This window comes from Acomys minous (genome assembly GCF_964271855.1).
Source record: "Acomys minous genome assembly, chromosome: 10".
NCBI classification, from domain to species: Eukaryota; Metazoa; Chordata; class Mammalia; order Rodentia; family Muridae; genus Acomys; species Acomys minous.
The window spans coordinates 31381179-31395874 of record NC_140491.1 but is presented as its reverse complement, the minus strand read 5'-3'; the positions used below and the strand labels follow the sequence as shown (position 1 = coordinate 31395874).

The window sequence follows — 14696 nt, the reverse complement described above, 5'->3', positions numbered from 1 at the left end:
GGCGCGTCGCCCCCTGTCGGCGGGAGTGCGTGAGCGCAGCCAGCCGATGGGTAAGGCACGAGCTTGGCGTGGTGCTGCGCCCCCTGTCGGCTGGAGTGCATGGTGCAGCCTTACAGCCCGAGGCCTCCAGATTGGGAGACAGCAGTGTCCACTCAGGGGGAAGCTTTCCCGGATAAAACGCACTCCCAGCAACCACATGGTGGCTCACAGCCATCTATAATGAGATCTGGTGCCCTCTTCTGGCATGTGGGCCGAACACTGTATACATAATAAATAAATAAATCTTTAAAAAACAACAAAAACGCTCCCGCGCGCAGACCTCTAGCCTCAGGGTGGCTTGACTTGAAACCTTTGAGTTCATTTTAAGGGAGTAAGACTGGCCTTTACAGACAGTTATGGAGGAGTCAAGGTTGGCAGGTTCAGAATCAAATCTGGGGTCCTGGGTGGTGAGGGGGCCAGGTGTTTAATCTTTTTGCTTTCCATAGAACGGAATGTGACAATAAAGGAGGCACGAGTTGCGTTGGAAATGAGATCTAAACGAATGAAGTGCCTATTTCCCAGCCCGTCACAACTGGTAGGAGAACAGTTCCCTGAGCCACTTCTGTGGGCTCTCCATGTCGAGCAGGAGGGTGTATGATTTGGGGGTTCCTGGGCTGTGGTGGGGCTAGAGGCGTGACTCTGATTGGCCTGTTCTGTCACTTGTCCCTCAACAAATGCGACCTGAAAACAGGTTCCCTGAGCAAGCATGGAACCCTTTGCATCCTATCCACCGGCCTGAGTCCTCTATATATCCCACAATAGGTTCAGACCCTTCCACGAAGATGTGGGTAGCCCTTTACTAATTTGTGCGGCTTCTCCTTCAGGACTCACAGCGGGACTACATTTCCCAGCTTCCTTTGCATAACAAATGTTGGCCAATGGGATGGGAGCAGCAGGAATGGCACCTGGGTTCAACTGCTATGCCATCTCTCTAGCCCGACCATAGCTCCTTAAATTGCATGTCATGACCACACATGTGGGGCTGCAAAAATTTTGCTAACAGTAAAGGTTTTCTGGTGTAGTACCACACTCAAACCTGTAAAGAATCTGAGGTGCTCCCTCAGGTAGCTCCAGATGACATCACTGTAGCCTTGCATCTGAATACAGAGCACTAGCACTTTACACTGTGCAGGCTGACACGCCACGCAGCAAACACCACCCCTGCAGCATCTTGGTTCAGACCTGCTGTGAGTTGCATTGTTTTTGACTGAATAGACAACATTTATGCTCTCACAGAAACATAATGGTTTACTCTCAGAAACAAATATTCAATGTTTCCCTTCCATAATTTGTCAGCAAATAAGCATCAAGTTAGCATATGTTTGAATTGTAGTAAGTCAGAAGGTTGTATTTTATTTGGGGGTGTGGTGCATGCTCATGTCTTGTGCATGTGTGTATGCATGCATGTGGGGGCCAGAGGTCAACGGTGAGTGTCTTCCTGTGTCACGTTCCTCCTTATGTTTTGAGATTGGGGCTCTCTCTGAACCTGGAGCTCTCTGATTGGCTAAGGTGGCTGGCAAGTCACCCCAGGGAGCCTCCAGTGTCTCCCTCCCATTGTTGGGGTTACAGATTCTCACTCGCCACTGTACCCAGCTTTTACATGGATCTGAACTCATTTCCTCATTCCTCATCTCTGGGAATCCCAACACGCTTCACTGGCCCCCTAAACCACTGTCCACAAACTTCAGGGATAGCTCAGCAGATATGTACCCGAGGAATGAGCGCGGCCTAACCTGAGCCTGTCTCTTTTCTCTGCTACTCTGGTGACATCAGGGGCTAGGGAAGGGACTCCAGCCAACTCGAGAGTGGCAAGCATGGCAGGCTTTGTCCTTCTTTCTTATTCCTCTGCCTTGCTAAAATCCACTCCATTGCATTCCTAAAGCTAGCCACCGAGGTCTATTCTCTTGTTTGGATACTTCCAATGTATTGAGGTCTGGCAATCAAAAGGCCCCTTTGGCTCACCTAATTAACATGCCCAATTAAAGTTAAACATCTCATCCTCACCCAGGGTTTCCCCTAGTACCTTTATAAACTGCAGTTTTCATTTTCCTATGTGCCACGCCTGTCCCCTTTCTATTCAGAGGCAGTCCTTTATCCCCCTGAGACAAATGCCCCTGCCCTCTTTCCCTTTTTTCCTTCCCTCTTCTCTCTTGTCCTCTACTTCCTGTGTTTGTCTCTTATTCCATGTCTTTTGTTTCTCTGGGGCAAACAAATCACCTTTGTGCTGAGAACTTGGTCTTGGGGTGCAGGGTCCTGAGCCAATACTTTTCCCAACAATTTGCACTTCCAAGGGCCCCAGGGTTCAGAAAGGACAATAAAATCCAGTTTCGAAGGATGCCGATGCGTTTCTGCTACCATTTGAATGAGAAATATCACCACAGGCTGAAGGAGAGATAAACCTGTCTTTTAGGATCCCAAGTGTGGGATTGGAACGGTCTTGTGAGAGAACAGGTGAGTTAATCCACTAGAAGACCTGACCACCTCGCGCGGGAGCTTGATTATTGCCAGCTGAAAAGATCCTGTGAACAGACCCTGGGAGGAGATATATAAATGAGCCCAGAACTAGAGGAGGGGCATTTTGGAGACTTGGGATAGTTTTGGCTGTTCATCGCTGCACTTCGAGGTGCTCCTAGAGAGAACCGCTCGAGGGAAGGCTTCGGGGCTCCAGCTCCTGCTGAGGTTCTGGGTTCTGGTTACTCTAAGTTCCAGTAGAAGAAATCCTGCAGTTTTTGCCAGGAGAATCGTTCCTCGGAACTGATATCCTTACGGTTTTGTTATTGTGTTCATTAATCCTCATTTCCTATTGTTTTGGTTAGTCGGGTTATAAGTGACATATGCTCGGTCACTAAGTTGTTAATAAAATATAATGGTTAAGAAAATTGAGCCTACAACAGGCTCATGTGTTTGACCCCTTGGTCCCCATTGGTGGTGCTGCTTGGGAGGTTACGGACCCTTTAGGAGGGGGAGCCTTGTTGGAGGAAGTGCATCACCAGGGGAGGACTTTGAGGTTTATAGTCTGACCTCCCTTTCTACTGCCCCACCCCCACCTGGTCTCTCTCTGCTTCATGAAAGTGGGTGAAGTGTGACCACTCTGCTTCCTGCTAGGTCAGCCTCCCACTCCCGCTGCCACACCATCTCAGCTATGAGAAACGCTCTGCCCTCTGGAACTGTGTGTGAGTCAAAGCAAACCCTTTCTTCCTCAAATTGCTTTTTGTCAAGACATTTTATTTCAGCCACAGTGAAGTAACCGCCATGAGTAAGAGAGGAAGGAAGAGTCTCCAGAAGTCTTAACAAGCCATTGCTGGCTTCAGGTGGTTGGGGAGGAGCCAAAGCCATGGTAAGCTGGCAGCCCGGAGTAGCTGGAAGGTGAGAGAACCAGCTCCACATGACCCCTACAGGGATGGCCTGGCACATACCACACCAGGATCTGGGACTATGAAGAGCCAGCCTGCCTCCAGTCTTCCTTCATCTTAGGCTTGAAAGCTGTCTTAGAGTAAAGGCAAACTAGGCCCATTCCTGTTTATGATTAAACCTCTCTTTCTCAAAGATTGGACTCTGCCCCACCTGTAACCTTAACTACAAATGTTTCTATAGTGCCTGTTCTCGGAATGGCAAACATGTTCTTGTTTCAAAAAGTTATTTATAACTATCTTGCAACCCTATGTCTGTTGCCAAAGATTATGTGACCACCTGTGACTACTTTGTTATGCCCAACTTGCAACCATTTTTGCTCTTGTTGTTTCAGGAGGAAGTAGTTCCTTATTGCTTATGTTTTGAACCCATAACCCTACCTATTTTGCCTGCCGAACTCCCATTTGGAAACCTCTTACCTCTGAGCTATAAAAGCCTTGTCTTCCTCATATCCAATGATGACCTTGCTTTAATTGATTGTTTGCTTTCACTAATTTGGCCATAATGATTTGGGTTGGTGTTCTTTCTCCTCCAGCCTTTGGGAGGAGATTTCTGACTCCCAGAACTATTGGGTAATGTGTTTCTACTATCCAGAGCCATTGTGTTTGTGCAGATTTGTTACAGTGGCTACAGGAAGCACACACAATGAAGATTTGAGAAAACACAGGCAGCCGAGCCCCTGGGCCTTACACTGTGAGCCAGAGTCCTTTGCCCTCCCTTTCTCCCTTCAGTTAGTTTTTGTCAGAGTATCTTTTTGTTTGTTTGTTTGGTTTTTTTGTTTTTTGTTTTTTTGTTTTTCGAGACACGGTCTCTCTGTGTTAGTCTTGGCTGTCCTGGACTCACTTTGTAGACCAGGCTGGCCTCGAACAAGCTCACAGCAATCTATCTGCCTCTGCCTCCCAAGTGATGGGATTAAAAACATGCGCCACCATGCCCGGCCCTTGTCAGAGTATCTTATCAAAGTGACAGGGGAAGAAACCTAGGCAGGGGCCCTGCACACACACTCATGCATGCCGGGGTACCCAAATGCTTCCAGGTATCACTCAAGTACCCATTTCCCTGTGTGTCTTGTTCCTGGCTGGGTCGGAGGGTAAACTGAGGTACAAGGGGACAAAGCTTACTCGAGACACTAAGCTCATGTGTGAGATGTCTGGGCTTTGAACTGTGGGCCCTCCTGCCTAACCAACAGGCTGCAGACCATAGACATGGAGAAGCCAGGAAGTGGGAAGGGAAGAGAGAGAAAGCCGAGCAGAAGAGCTCTCCCTGGGGCCTGGAGAACTCCTGGTCCCTGGCAGCCCAGAGCCTGCCACAGGGAGTGAAGAGTAACCAGGTCTATCCAGTGCAGAGGAGCCCTTCCGGAGGAGACCTATGAAGCTGGCCCGAGAGGAAGAAGCAGCGGACCCTGGTGGAGGACATCCCTGGCAGAGAGGTCAGTAGCAGTTTAGGTTTAAGCCCTGGGAGTGCTGGTGTTTGCTGAAGGGCATGGGTTGGGGGCAGCCAGGGTAAGGTTGGTGGGAGAGACAGTGGGAGGTGTGGATGGAGTGGGCAATGGGCCATCCAGGGAGGGCTTCATGTAGCCCTGAGAGGCTGGAGGTCACCTGAGGGCACTGGATGGAGTTGTGGAATGGCAAATGGGAAAGTAAGCTGATCTCAGCTGTTATTCTACATGCCATCTGGGGCGCCATGGGGACCAGAGAGGACATAAGCAGGTATTCAGTCTTACTTTGCCAATGGGGACAAGGTTTACAGAGGCAGAATAACTTGTCCAAGTTCACACAGGCGGAGTGTAAAGAGACACTGAGACCCTGGTCTGTAGGATTAGGCCCTGCCCCCCACCTCCGAGATCTCAGCTGCACCTTGCACTGCAACAGCGAAGTGACAAGTTGCAAACGGAATGCTGGGCAGTGGCACCCAATGGGAGCTGGCTTTGTCCCTTTAAGAAATATTCAGCTCTGCAATATCACCGTAGCGTGTTTCTCCCAACATCTGCTTCGGATGTGAAAGTTACAGGTGCCAGGGCCAGGCCAGACATGAACCAGCGCCTGCTGATTGGTGTGTCCTGAGTGGGAAAGCACATCAGCCTCAAGGCTGAAGGCCACAATACTACTCTAGTTCCACTTAGTGGAGGACACACAGGACCTCCTATTGTCCCCTTAGATGCCACCCCGGTAGTTTCTACTGTGACCCTAATTTACTCTCTCCCCAAGATTAGAAATGCCGAATCATAGTTATTGGTTTACATTTAGGCTCTTCGCACAACTCTCTCTGTGAGACGAGAGGGATGCAGGTGGCTTTGTGTCTCTCTCTATCGGCCTCTATCGGCCTGCGGTGGTTTCTGCATCACAGTGAGTGCAGTGAATCATTGCGGACGCTAAGTCCTCAGGCGCAGAGGGGCTTCCTGGCTTCCGCAGAGCTTTCTTGCAGTAGCACAGGCATGCCCCTCGGTCTTCTCTGCCTTCTATGATGTGGAGTCTGATGGGACATTTGTTACAACGAGGCTCAGTCCCTGTTCTTCGGGCAGGAGTATTTGTATAGATGAGGTGAGTGTCCCAAACTGTCCCATGCTGGCTCGTCCACTAGAGGCCAGTGACTGGTGGGTGAGAACAAGGAGCTAGCACTGCTTACCAGAGTGCTAGTGTTGTAGTTATGTGCAAAGAGATGCTTGCTGAAGTGCAGGAGCCTGAGGAGAAATAGGCAGGAGGGGGATGGGACAGGTGAAGCAAGTGTGGCAGGGACACCATAGTGATCTGTGTACTTGAAGGATGTCATAGTTTTGCTTCTGTTGCTATGATACACACACACAAACACACACACACACACACACATATAGTTGCTGTGAGATATATATATATATATATATATATATATATATATATATATATATATATATATATATATATCAGATACAAAGCCACTTAGGGAAAATGGGTTTAGCCAATCACTGCATGGGGAGTGTGAGAGAGCTGGTTACCTGACACCCACAGTCAAGATCAGAGAGTGAATGTTTGCATGTGTGCTTGCTTGCTTGTGCTGTGCTCCATTTTTTTCTACTCTTAATACATTTTAGGGCCCCCTGCCTAGGGAATGCTGCTGTCCATAGTGGGTCTTCCATCTCAACTAAATTAATTGTGGCAATCTCTACAGTGCAACTCAATGTAGACCGTTCCTCACTGGGACTCTGTCCAGGTGATTCTGGGTTGTGTGGAATCAACAATTAAAGCTGGCCAGCCTGGAGGACCAATGGTGTATGCCCAAGTCTGGTTTGTGCAAGAGCCTCCCCACCAGGGTCTCTGATGAATGTGAGCCTTTGCTTACTTTGGAGCTCTCTATGCTTGTGCCTAGCACCACTGTCTGTTCTTTGCCCATCTCTCTTCTCTTTCCCATCTCCTCTTCCTACCTTGAGCCTGTTCTGTTCTCTTTTCTTGAACAGCCCCAAGTCACATCCTGTTCTTTCCTATGTCTGCCACCAGAGGGCGCTGCGACCTAGACAGCTGCTGTTCTTGGTGCTGAAATCCTGACCACTCGTGGAGAGCCTTACAGGTCCATGAGCTCTTGGGGCGTTGATGCTCATTTTTCCCTCCTCTTGAAAACACGTTTAAGCCCAACAAATACAGCATCTTAGATCATCAAGTATCTGAGGTCCTTGACTTTTGCACTACTGAGTTTAGGAGGGACACTGAAATGCTTAGTGACAGGTGCATACCTTGGGAGTCTTGGCTGGAACCTGCGCTCACCAGCTGTGTGGCTCTAGACTAGTTACAGTACCTTTCTGATCCTTGATTTTACACTTTGTAAGATGGGGATGACAGTCATATGTTTTTTAAAATTATTTTTAGTTGTGTGTGTGTGTGTGCGCGTGTGTGTGTGCGCGCACACACACCTTGCATTTGAGTGCTGTGCCTGTAGAGAACAGAGGAACTGGATCTTTCTAGAGATGGAGTTACAGGTGGTTGTGAGATGGTTGGGTCCTGAGAGATTGAATTCTGGTCTTTTGGAAGAACAGTATATGCTCTTGACCTTTGCGCCATCTCTTCAGCTCGCAGGATAACTGCTTTTCAGCAATTCTTGTGAGCCTCAAATCACCCAATCTGGTCATTTGTGTCTCTGTGGCCATGACTGGTGCATACTGAGTGTGTCCTCTTTGTTAAGAGTCTTCCAGGGATATCCTCTCACTGGTAAGTTCAGAAGAGGTGATGCCTGCCAACCCCTTCTCACCTGTGACCTCCCATTGACTGTGAGTGAAGTGGGACCACTTTCTTGATCTCTGCTTCTGCATGGATGGGCCTTGCAGGATTGATTTGCCTGGTTGCATCTGCATAGCTCTGAGCATTGGGGCCTGCAGACTTATTTGATGCTAAGTCGGCAACTGCAGCTAATCTCTCCTCCAGGGGCCTTACTCTTTAGTCACCAGTTGAGTCTGTGCTGCTGAGGCTCCAGTCTGAGCCTCAGTCCTGAGAAAACACCCACTATTGGGTGCTGCAGTGGCCTCTGGTGGGTGTGTGACCAGCCAGGTGGACTGTATTACGTTACCTTGTGGAATCCATATGGCGATCTCCAGATGGAAGCACATCTGGGCTCACAGTGTTCAGTTTTCAATGGAAGAAACCAAGGCTCTGAAAAATGAGGTAACTTTTGCAGCGGCCCCAGCTGGCACACAACAGAAACCAGGAGCATGAGGTGCACAGCCTGGTCTGGAATCAATGAGGGAGCATCATCTGGGATGAGATACAAGGCCCCTGCCCCACCTGTAGCCTCTTCCGTGGGCCCTTGCTCTCTGCTTGAGCCTCGTGCTCTCATAAAAAGATAGGCCTATGTCAAAGAATCCTGCTTGGATTTATTAAGATTTGCTACAGTGATTTTTTTTCTTTTTCTTTCTTTTAAAAAATATTTATTCTCCAGGCGTGGTGGCACATGCCTTTAATCCCAACACTGGAGAGGCAGAAGCAGGTGAATCTCTGTGAGTTCAAGGCCAGCCTGGTCTACAGAGCGAGTTCAGGACAGCCAAGGCTACACAGAGAATCCCTGTCTCAAAAACAAAAAATTATTCTATTTTTGTTTGCATTGGGGTTTTGCCGGCACATATGTCTGTGTGAGGGTGTCGGTACCCTAGAGCTACCAGGTGGGTGCTAGGAATTGGACCAGGTTCTCTGAAAGAACAGTCAGTGCTCTTAAACACTGAGCCATTTCTTCAGCCCCTGTATATTTCATTTAGGTGTGTGTGTGTGTGTGTGTGTGTGTGTGTGTGTGTGTGTGTGTGTGTGTTGTGTCTGTCTGTCTGTCTGTGCTCATGCATACACCACAGTATGCATGTGGAGGTCAGAAGATAACTTGCAGAAGTCTGTCCTCTCCTTCTACTATATGAGTCCCAGGAATCAAACTTAGGCCATCAGGCTTGGTGGCAAACACCTTTTCCCACTGAGCCATCTCACTAGCTATAGGCAGTAATTTAAAAAATAATATTTTTATTAATTCTTTGGGATTTTGTACAATGAGTTTTGATCATGCTTACCTCCCTCAATTCCTCTCATAACCATTCTCCCCACCCTCACCTCCCTACTCATCTATCTTTGAGCGAGTTCAAGCCAGAGAAATATCCCAGCATGCAGTGTGGTTGGGAAGATGGGTATGGCATCCCACCACTAGCTGAGGAGTTATTGGTATTTGATAGTTGCCGGGATAGAGACTTCACAGCCAGGCACGGTGGCGCACGCCTTTAATCCCAGCATTAAGGAGGCAGAGGCAGAAGGATCCCTGTGAGTTCGATGCCAACCTGGTCTACAAAGGGAGTCCAGGACAGCCTAGGCTATCACAGAGAAACTTTGTCTTGAAAAACAAACAAACAAACAAAAACAACAACAAAAAAGGAAACTCCAGCCAGGCATGCTGGCACTTACCTTTAATCCCAGCACTAAGGAGGCAGAGGCAGGTGGATTGCTGTGAGTTCAAGGTCAGCCTGATCTACAAAGTGAGCCTAGGACAGCCAAGGATATGCAGAGAAACCCTGTCTCGAAAAAACAAAATAAAACAACAACAAAAGACTTGTCAGCAACCACTTTAAAGACAGGAGGACACCATAGGAGGCAATCTGCCTGAAGTTTTAGCATCCATATCCTTTGATAGATGAATCTTGCCATGGTGCAGGCCATCTAGAAAGGCTCATGGGTAAAGGGGGTCCCATCTGAGGGACTGCCTCCATCAGATTGGTTGGTGGGACATTTTCTTCCTTGCTAATTGATGTGGGGAGTGTCTAGCCCAAGTCAGGGGTTCCATCTCCAGGCAGATGCTGTTGGGCTGTAGAGGGGAAGTACCTGGGCAGGCCAGAGGCGGTGAGTCAGTGAGCAGCATCCCTCTTTGGTTATTGGTTCAAACTGCCATGAATTTTCTGCCTTGGCTTCCTTTGATGATGAACTACGTGTTAATATTCTGCTTCAGCCCGCCTACCTGTGATGTCATTGCTTACCTGCTATGGGGGCGTGGCCCTGTCCAGGGTCATATAAAAGGACAAACCATCCACGTGGCCCTCCCTTTACTCTTCCTCTGGCCCCCTCTCTCCCTTCTCTGTAGCCCCCCTACCCGCCTCTACTTCCTTTCTCTCTTCCTCTTCCTCTCTCCCTCTTCCCCCCCCCTCTGGGGTACCTCTCCACACTTTCCTTCTCCCCCCATGCTCATTTAATAAACTCCATATAACATAATATCTGGTACCTTGTATCTATCACTATCATTATCTTAATTTTAAATATAACACTATGACCCGTAAGCCAAATAAGCTCTTTCCTACTCAAACTGGTCTTCCCCCCCCCCAAAAAAAAAGTTTTATTATAGAAATAGAAAGCAACCTAGGATATACAGCATGTGCCTCCCAGTGAGACTTCCTAGAGCTGAGGTCTGGGGTATTACTCACACCTGGATAGACATGTGGCTGGTAGGTTGGGCTGGAGGCTGGACTGGGCTGGGTCCCATACATGGCAGGGATAAAGGCCCGACTCTGAGATACAGCCAACTTATCTACAAGTGGGGCAGCCACCTCCACCTGCCTGGGGTGCTGAGGGCTGGAAGAGGCACAGTAGGAATTTGTGGTGTGCTCAGCCGTCTGACAAGATGTCCTTGCAATTATCCTCCTCACAGACCACAGAGTCAAAAGACAATCCCAGAATCCTGGGTCCCTGGGCGACAGGACTCTGAGGGGATGTGCTGGGACAATGAAGCACCTGGGTTACCTGCCAAAAAAATGTCCCCAGTACTTGTGGGGCCGGGGTACGGTGAAACAGGGGATCTTGTCTTGAGGTAGGAGAAGGGAACACTCCCTCTCTTGCCTTAAGCCTGCATGTTTCCGGTGCACACAGTCCTGTGCTATGCACCCCCCACACCTTTGTCCACACCAGAGGAGGTTACATAGTCATAGCCAGTTTAAACTCTCCCTCTCTTTATAAGGTCATGTCCAGCAAGCACCTGGAATTCCTTTTCATGCAAATAAGGCATTCCCAACACCTTAATCACACTCACCCCCACCGCCATCTCTTCTTGTTACACTCACCCACTGCCTGAGGTCTCCATCCCCCATGGGAGGTTCCTGCCTCTCACTTCCTCCTCTTAGGTTCCAAAGACAGTGCAGGGTGGGGGGAGGGGACAGGGTGGTGCACCGAGGCCACATGGCAAGTACTGATATAATATGAATTCTAAATGTACTTTGTCATAGTCCTTGATCCCCAGGCCTCAGAGTTTTGAGCTTGTTTTGAGGTGAGTCACCGAAGGTGTGATTAGTAAAGATGAAGTCAAGAGAGTGAGCCATGGCTGAGGGAGGACCTTAGAAAAAAAGAGACACAGAGAAAAGCCACAGGGCCACAGGGCTAGACGGTTGTGCTGTGGCTACAGGCCAGAGAGGGCGGAGGACTGGTTGCCCTCACTTGCCAGAAAGACCCAGGGCAAGGCAGGCCACTCCCCTCAGACATGGTCATAAGCACCAGCGGCTCTGTGACAGGCAGCAGGCTTGACAAGTGTTAGGTGAGAGGGGTCCCAGCAAGCTTTCCTGGCAGAATCCACTCTGTTTCCCACACCTTGCAGGCACACCTGTGAGTTCCCTAGAAGCACTGTCTCTAACTCATAGCCAGTGACTGGGGGTGAGTTCCGCTGTGGTTCCTGGAGAAAACCAACAGGAAGAGCTGGCTTTCTTGCCCCGAGACATTGCCAAGTAGTTGAATTAAGATCACCTGCACTCAGCTCCACTCTGATCTCACACATTCTCTCTCTCTCTCTTCTCTCTCTCTCTCTCTCTCTCTCTCTCTCTCTCTCTCTCTCTCTCTCTCTCTCTCTCATTTAGAAATTTCTCCTTGCCTAACACTACCAAACCCCTCCCCCAAACTGTGACAGACTACCTTCCTCAAGTTTTCCGGAGCCCACTGTCCCCTTTCACCCCTCACCCCCGCCCTCAAGTCTTTCAGCCCAGAGTACCTAACTCTATCACCACTCCCAAGATCGATGCAGCCCTTAAGCAGCAGTGGGCCACTAAAATTTAAAGTGGCTCATTGCCAGTCCTCCTCCCCTCAGGGCAGTCACCCCCTCCTTCCTGCTCTAGGACTGTGGAGACAGGAGCCAAAATGGCCGCCATTCCTGTCAGTGCCTCAGCTAGAGCTGTCCATGGTGCTTTAGTGTACTGCTCAATGAAAACCCTGACACCTTTCCTGCTGCTGCCGCCACCATGGGAGCTGTCAATAATAACAACCGGTCCTGCTTCAGCCAACTGCCTTCACAAAGGACTCTTGTAACTCATTACCCCTCAAGGCAGAAAATTGGCCTAACCTCTGCCTGAGAGAGCTCCAGCAGCCCAACCGCCACCCCCCCACCCCCAGCACCAGACCTCTGTAACTGCCATCTCCAGGCCCTCAGTAGGACTCATAACCAGATTATGCTAATTTGGAATGAGAAGTCTCGACAAAAAAACCCACCAATCCCAAATGTCCTCCAACCTAGGCTTGAAATCCCACCAATCCACACTCAGGAAATCCCTGCCCCAGAAAGCTCCGCCCCCTTAGAAACCCTATTTAAAGTCTGTGTCTGCCCACTTATCTGCTGTCTCCTCCCAGGATCAGAGGCAGCCACTCCAGGATTTGTCCATCCTCTCCTGGGTTCATCCTTCCACCAGAAGAAGAAAAGGAGAAAAGAAGAAGAGAAGAAGAGGAGGAGGAGGAGGAGGAAGAGAAGAAGGAGAAGGAAAAACAAAGAAACAAAGAAATGCGGGCCTCAGGCTCCAAAACCCCTCAGGTCCTCAGGATTTGGGGCAACCCTTCCCTGGGAGCTGTGTATCTCTGTTGAGGAGGCCTCCTCTTGGAGCTATGAGGTTCCTGGGCTCCCATGCTTCAGGGTACCCCTTGGGACACTGTCCCACCTCAGGGCTGGAGTGCCTTCCCAGCTCTTGGAGTTGTGCATACCTTCCTCCAGAGTCCTGGAAGGCAGGCCACATCATCCACACAACACACAACACACCCGAAACAACAATCAGCAACAGCATAGACACAGTCAGATCTTTCCAGCCTTTACTTTTTGAGACATGATCTCACTAAGTTGTCCAGGTGAGCCTTGAACTAACTTTCAATTCTCCTGCCTCAGCTCTTGAAATAGTTGAGTTGCAGGCCAGGCCACCATGATGTCTGATAAACGCTTCTGTTTTTCTTTAGTAAAGATTTATTTTTATCTATTATTTATGTGTCTGTATGTCATGTGAGTATATGCCACGTGTATATAGTATCTGCAGAAGCCAAAAGAGGCGTCGCAGCCTTTGGAGCTGGGGTTACATGCAAGTGGTTGTGAGCTGCCTGATGTGGACGCTGGGACTGAAGTTGTCTTCTTCAAGAACAGCAAGTGCTCTTAAGTGCTGAGCTATCTCTCCAATCCGTGATAAATACCTCTTTAATTAAATAGAATGCCAAGCCTTCCACTTGGTTCATTCAGCAAATGAAATTAAAATCTTTCTTACAATCATGGGTTCAGAGAATTGAAAAGATTAATTGCAGGATATTTTCCACCTGCTACTTAGATAAATAGGACAAGAATAATTCAATTATAACAGGCTTTGTATTTCCTGAAAAGACAAAAAAGAATGTGAAAAGGAGGAAAATGAGCTTTTCCTTACATAAAGCAAATCTGGGGCTTGCTCACTTGGCTGCTTTTGTATTCCTAAGCTGCCTAGTCTAAGAGGCCTGGTTTCTACACCCCATCTGTATTTGAATATTTTTAGCATGCCTCAGAATTAGTGTTGATTTAATTTACTGTCACCAGGGATTTGCAAAATATTTTTCTAAGTTGTTTTGAATCAAGGCAATTTATTCCAGTGACTTCAGGGAGGGTGCGTGCGTCCTCTATGGAGCCCCCTCCCCCAATCAAAGTGTGTCCACTATGGAGGACCCCTCCTCAATCAAGGTAGGGAGAAGAGGGGTTGGGATGCCCTCCTGGCCCTCCTGCCTGCCTGGCACCCACTCCAGGCCTCCTGGGGCTACTCTGTATTCCTCTTGTCTGAGGCTGCATCACTAACAGGATGGAGCTGGGAGCCCTGGTATGGCAAGATTCTCTGGTAAGTGGGTTCTGAACGGCCACCCTCAGGTCTGACTTCTCTTTCAGGTGCACCCAGCCCTCGGGAAGGAAGTGCCCAGTTGGGTCTAGCTGCTCTACTCAGCTTCTCTCTTGAGGCCAGAAACCAGCCTACTCACAGTTTTATCAGACTCATCTCCCAGGAGGATGGCCTGGTGCTCACTTCCTGCCCTCTTCTCCAGGCTTCAGGCCCATCATGGCTAGTTTTTAATTGCTCGACTTGCCACAGCCTATCGTCACCTGGAAATAGAGTCTGAGTGAATTGTCTAGATCAGGTTGGCTTGTGGGCATGACCTTACGAGACCCGTATGGGAAGATCCAGCCTACTGAGAGTGACATCATTCCCTGGGCTTGCTGTCCTAGACGGTCACCACTATGCACCATGGTCATCTTGTCTCTGGATTTGTTGGAGGGGGCATGTCGCTGGAGATGGGTTTTCAAAAATGGTTTCAAAAGCCCATGCCAGGCTGAGTGTCTGTCTGTCTGTCTGTCTGTCTGTCTGTCTGTCTGTCTGTCTCTGCCTTCTGCTTGGGGATCAGATGTAAGCTCTCCATTACTGCTCCAGTGCTGTGATTGTCTTCAGCCATGCTTTCTACCATGATGGTCATGGACTAACTCTCTGAAACTATAGGCAAGCCCTCAGTTAAATGCTTTTATTTATAAGG

At 49.0% G+C, this 14696-nt stretch overlaps 1 long non-coding RNA gene across 3 annotated transcripts; it reads left to right on the top strand.

Annotated features, from left to right (window-relative positions):
• Positions 1 to 3092: 3092 nt before the first annotated feature.
• Positions 3093 to 14124, top strand: LOC311607997. Of its 3 annotated transcripts, XR_014782810.1 has the most exons (5): positions 3093 to 3376; positions 4064 to 4143; positions 4640 to 4879; positions 12531 to 13016; positions 14062 to 14124. It is a non-coding gene; the product is annotated as an uncharacterized lncRNA (long non-coding RNA). The 3 variants fall into 3 exon arrangements; XR_014782812.1 differs by lacking the exon at positions 14062 to 14124 and having other exon boundaries at positions 12531 to 13144; XR_014782811.1 differs by lacking the exons at positions 4064 to 4143; positions 14062 to 14124 and having other exon boundaries at positions 3093 to 3212; positions 12531 to 13144.
• Positions 14125 to 14696: the final 572 nt, after the last annotated feature.